The sequence below is a fragment of the Bos taurus genome, chromosome 10 (genome assembly GCF_002263795.3).
Source record: "Bos taurus isolate L1 Dominette 01449 registration number 42190680 breed Hereford chromosome 10, ARS-UCD2.0, whole genome shotgun sequence".
Taxonomy (NCBI): Eukaryota; Metazoa; Chordata; class Mammalia; order Artiodactyla; family Bovidae; genus Bos; species Bos taurus.
The window spans coordinates 87,896,344-87,902,343 of NC_037337.1; positions in this window are offsets into that span (position 1 = coordinate 87,896,344).

Genomic DNA, 6,000 nt, shown 5'->3' on the forward strand with positions numbered 1-6,000 from the left:
TCCAGACAGTGCCTAGAAGGTGGAAGGTAAGTGATGAAAACTGCTGTGGGTGCCTCCCAACTCAATGAACAGAAGCTGGGAAATAGCACTGCTTTGGGAAAAACTGACTTCCTTTAATAATTTCCTCCAAGTTTCCTAAGCCATTTTCTCCTCCTAACTCCATCTGTCTCATCCCTTCCTGCCAACCTCAGGTTTGTCCTACTCGAACCATTTCAGAGGTTGGAGTATAAAGTGAAAGTCACTCAGTCATGTCCAACTCTTTTGACTCCATGGACTATACAGTCCATGGAAATCTCCAGGCCAGAATACTGGAGTGGATAGCCTTTCCCTTCTCCAGCGGATCCTCCCAACCCAGGGATTGAACCGAGGTCTCCCACATTGCACGCAAATTCTTTACCAGCTGATGATCCTTAATTTCAACACTGGTCAACTGAGAGGGTTTGAGCCCTACCAAGTTCTGACAAGCTCTCCCCTAGCCCAGAAACTTTGGGCAGAAGCCCAAGGCCTTGATCCACTGTTCATGTTGGCCCTGACTGGTTGTGTGGCTCAGGATGAGTTACTCACAGCCCCAGTTAGCTTGCTTATTATAAGATGCAGACACAGATCCTCAGAGATGTTGTTGGCTTGGTTTCTGACCACCACAATAAAACAGATATTGCAATAAAGTGAGTCACATGATTTTTTTGCTTTTCTAGTACATATGCATAAGAGTTGTTTACTGTACTGAGGTCAATTGTGTGCAATAGATGTCTGAAAAACACCTTATTGCTGAAAAATGCTAACCATCATCTGAGCCTTCAGGGGATCATGGGAGTAACATCAAATATTACTGATCCCAGGTCACCATAGCAAATATAATAATCATGAAGTCACTTGAAATAGTGTGAGAATTAGCAACATGAACAAATGCTGTTGGAAAAATGGAGCCAATAGACTTGCTTGACACAGGGCTACCACAAACTTTCAGTTTGTAAAAAAATAAAAATAAAAAACCACGGTACCTGTGAACTGCAGTAGAGTGAAAAGCAATAAAAGAGATGCTTGCAGTCATAGTGTTCTCTTCTGTGGATGCGTGTGAAGGTGACTAACAAAGAACAGCACCTGTGTGTGCAGAGCTGGCAGGGCTTGTGTTCTCTAAATGCTGGTTGGTGCCGGTAAGTCAACTAAGGAGCCATACCTAAGGAGTGGCTTCTTCCAGAGCTATTTAGACCAGGACACAGAATCTCTCAGCAGAATTTCAGGCATCAGTATGCAATTGAGAGGCAAGGAGAGCTTTCTGGTGATGGTCAATTCATATTGCCCAGCAGCCCTGGCCTGAAGATGGGTTACTATGTGTAATAACAGTGGTTTGCACTTAGAAGCACTTCCAGCATGCTGGCGGTGTTCAAAGCCAAGGCTCAGCAGACTCCAGCCCCTGGGCAAAAGGGGGCCGCCGTCTGTTTCTGTAACCCAAGCTTTACTACACTGCCACACTTGTGTGTTTACGTATCATCACAGCTGCTTTCTCATCACATTGGCAGAGTGGAGTAGCTGTACTAGAGATCAACTGGGCTGCAAAACCTAAAATATTTGCTATCTGGTCCTTTCCAGAAAAAAACCTGCTCACCGCTGTTCCAAAGACTTGGCAGGATTAATGTCATTTAATTCCTGTCATATGTGTAGAAACAGGTGATTGCTGCCTCTCTTTAACAGATGAAACAACTAAGGTCAGAGAGATGAAATAACTCACAATTCAGTTCTGAACGTACCTAACACAGTGTCAGAATCTAGGATCAGAACACCTACGTGGGGTGGGGCTTCTCTCCCTGATAGAGTTGCCCAACTTTAACAAATTTAACAAATGCAGGACACAATTTATATTTGAATTTCAGATAAAAAATACTTTTAAGTGTTTGATGAGATATTTGAAATACACTTATATTTAAAAACTAGCCATTGTTTACCTGAAATCCATGATTAACTGAATGTTCTATATTTCATTTGGCAATCCCATGGAGGACCCTGGGAGGAAGGAAAGCTCAGCCAGGACCGGGAAGAAACCAGCATCCCTGGGGCGCGTTCCTGGAAACGTCTCTTACTGCAGCAAGATCTCTTACTAGAAGGCGCAGGTATGGGTGCTCTGATGCACCACAATACGTTCATCCCACAAAGGTGTCTTTCACAAGGTTCTTGGGGTATCTGGGGGGCTATTGCCATGTTGCTCCAGCTCCAAGCTGCCAGAAGCAGAGAGCAAAGTTTGGGGGGAAGCACGAAGCCCCTCTCTCCCATCCATCACCTCCCTTCCCTAGAAACCTCTGGAATCCTCCTTTCCTTTTCTCCTGCCTTTCTGGTCAAAGGCCCCACCAGGCTCTCTCTCCCTTTGAGATGGCATAGGAGTTTAAGAAAGAGGGGAAAAAATATGGCAAGCCAGACTGACAGCAATCCAAGGCCAGAGGGGGACCGGAGGCGGGGGCAGAAAGAGAGAGAGAGACATGTGAGGTGGGGGATGGGAGAGGGCCGTGTCTAATTTTTAATAGACTGAGACATAAATGCAGCATGATTCACTTTGAACAGGCCACCTGGATTAGATGGAAGTTAATTAAAACAATCCCTCATTTCTCAGCGCTTAAAACTTCTTAAGTCTCACTTGGGGAAGGGTGCGGCAGGACTTTTTATTACTCTTAGATGGTGTTCAGAAGGCCCATAAATACATCTCCTCTTCCTGTGATCCCATTAATCTTGCCGCCTCTCCTGCTCCTCTCTGCCAACAATCAGATCCCAGTAAACAACCTCAAGTGAAATTTGCAACTGTCAGATAAACATTAAAAATGCTTCTCTTGTCCTTTCCCATTGATAGTCCCATTAATATTGTAATGGAACAAAAAGTTATGAAAATGAATGCATGCTGGTTTTGGAAATGAATGATGCCGACCACGGCTGGGATATAGACACACATGCATATGGATGGGCTCAGAAGATAGTGGATGCTCCCCACATCCACAGCAGGGCTGTGTGCCGATAGGCCAGGCAACACACACGCCAGGGACCAGGGACAGCAGCCCACATCGCTGGGTACACACACGTCCACACGTGTCAGGGCCTCTAAATGGAATAAAGGAATTCCACCCCAGAAACTACTGGAGACACACAGCTCACCACCTGGCTTTATACAGAGTAAAATATTACAACGATCTCTCTTTTATCATTGCTTCTCTCCTCCCTTATCTGTTTTCAGTCAGGGGTTGGGATTCTCTCTAAAGATAATAAGATATCCCGATTGATAAGGCTCTCTTGATATTTCTTCCTCATCTATTTTCTATGCAGTGGCCTCTTTAATACACATGCATGCTCCTGTGTGTGCGTTTATCTATCTGACGAATGAAGCCTTAAAATCTGAAGGTAGAATACGTGGAAACTTTATAAGAAGAAACTTCCTAAAGGAGTATTTAGGTCAAAGAATTTTATTTGATGGAGGATATGAGTTCAAGTTTTATGTGTATTACATTCACTGTACACAATAAAACAACCGACCAAACAAAAAACTCTATGCACCAAAATCTTTTGTAGAAGGATTTTCATAACTGTCTCATCCAGGCCTGGCCATGGGTTCTTGGTGGATATGGACAACTTGTGTTTTTGCTCATTATTGTAACCCAGCCCCTAGCACAGTTCCTGGCACTTAGTAGCAGCTCAAGAAAGCTGATGCCAAAGAGAGGGGAAGGAGAAAGAAAGGAAGGGAGGGAGAGATGGCCGTGTTGCTCTTCCTCTTCAGGGAAGTCTCTCTCCACCTGCCAACCTGAGGCAGGAGATGGCACCGGGAGTTTTAACATCTGAGAAGGTTGACTTGAAGGTGGAATTGATGGGGAGCAGGACCTGGCCACTCCTAACAGAGGAATGATCACATTAAAAATGACTCATCATTTGCCCAGCTTCTCTCTGTGTCTTGGGTTTTCATACTCTTTCTTCCAATTTTTCTTTTTCGTGATCTTAACTGGCATATCAATTTTGTTGTCATTGTTGTTTGGTTGGTAAGTCAAGTTTGAGTCTTTACGACCCCATGGACTGCAGCCTGCCAGTCTCCCCTGTCCTTCATTGTCTCCCAGAGTTTGCTCAAATTTGTGTCCCTTGGGTCAGTGATGCTATCCAACCATCTCATCTTCTGCTGCCCCCTTCTCCTTTTGCCTTCAATCTTTCCCAGCATCAGGGTCTTTTCATGAGTCATATTAATATATTTCCTAAAATCCTGAAGTGTGTCATTGAGATCAAGACTTCCATAGACTTCTCTCCACCCCCATTCCAGCCATGCTTTTGACCACACACCTCAGCCTATTGAATTTTTACCCTCCTTCAAGGCCACTCTGGGAAACCTCTTGGCCCCTTTGAATGGGTTAAGTCTCCTTGCTCTGACTTCCCAGAGTGTCTCTCCCTATTCTTTGCCAACAGCCAACATGGGTCTCCTCCAGGCTATGAGCTCTACCGTGGCAGCAGCCTGGCTCAGAGCACAAGCTCAATAAATAGTTGTTGATTGACTGATGGAGTAGTTATTTTTAAAGGAGTTATATAAACTCTCTACCCTGACCTGTAAATGCCTAACATGTCATTTGCAATGAGGAGTAGAGCAACCACTGGCATCTTAATACACAGACCAAATCCCGGCCATGTCTCTGACTCACAGAAAGACCTAGAAGAGCCAAGTAAGCTTTCTGGGCCTCAGTTTCCTTATCTGTGCCAGTGATACGGCATCACACAATGTAACTGCCAAACAGAGGAAACCAAGTGAGACATCCACAATGCTCAGTAGGATATCACATTAATACACATGTGTTATATGTATATGAAAGAGACAGGAAGGATGTGAGAGTGATGCCGAATTTCATTAAGTTCCTACCTAGCAAAGGAGACATATACAAAATTGAGAGAAAAGGAAAAGGGGGGAAAAAAGGACGATGAAATCTTGACCACCTAATTGGCAGTTGCTGGGTTTCTGGACGCATGTAATGTGGATATATGGGTAGTGAGTAGACTTCACCACTACCCATTGTGAGCTGTGAAGGCATTGACATTATAGCAACCATAAATAAGATTTAGTGCATCCCAAAAGGAGCATGGATCTGAATCCAGGTAGAATCCTGGCAAAACCTCAACATCAATAACCTCAGCTAATGGGATGTCATTGTTTTCCAAGGAACACACCTCGTTCAACGCCAGGAAAATTTGAACTCAAGTAGGGAAACAAAATTTAAGGAGATCAAAATTATATTTTAATATTTTTGCATTAGCAAGTCTTTAAAAATTTAATATCCTATATATTTGCAAAGTTTAAGGAATTTTTGTCTTTGGAGTGAGCGCTTTCTACTCCAATTTAAAATGTATAATTACATAATTGATTTAAGACTTGGGATTTTTACATTGTGAAAAATGTAGCATTTTATGTAGTTAAGTGTTAGAATATTTAAGAAGAACTATACTCATATTACTAGTTAATTTCATAGATTTTTGAGAATTATTTGGCTATATTGGGAAGGTTTTGTTTGTTAAGTGAGGAAATGGAAATACTTATGGAGGAAAACAAATATATCTCATTTACAAATGCAATTTTAAATACTCAAAAGTATTTAATGAACAAGGTTTTAAAAAGGGGAAAAATAGAATTCAAGAGTCCCTTAAAGTGATTGCTAAAATAAGAATAACAAGATTTGTAAAAATGACTTAGAATAATAAAATGTGTCAGCCTATCTTAAAAGCCCATGGAAAAATTCCTGTCACATGCTACAACATGGATGAACTTGGAGGACATTATGGTAAGTGAAATAAACCAGTCACCAAAGGACAAGAATTGTGTGATTTCTCTTGCATGAGGCACCTGTAGAAGTCAAATTTATGGAAGCAGAAAATGGATGGGTGGTTACTGGGGGGCTGGGAGGAGGTAGGAAAGGGGAGTTGTTTAATGGGTACAGATTTTCAGATTTGCAACATGAAAAAGGTCTGGAGGTCTGCTTCACAGCAATGTGCATATACTTA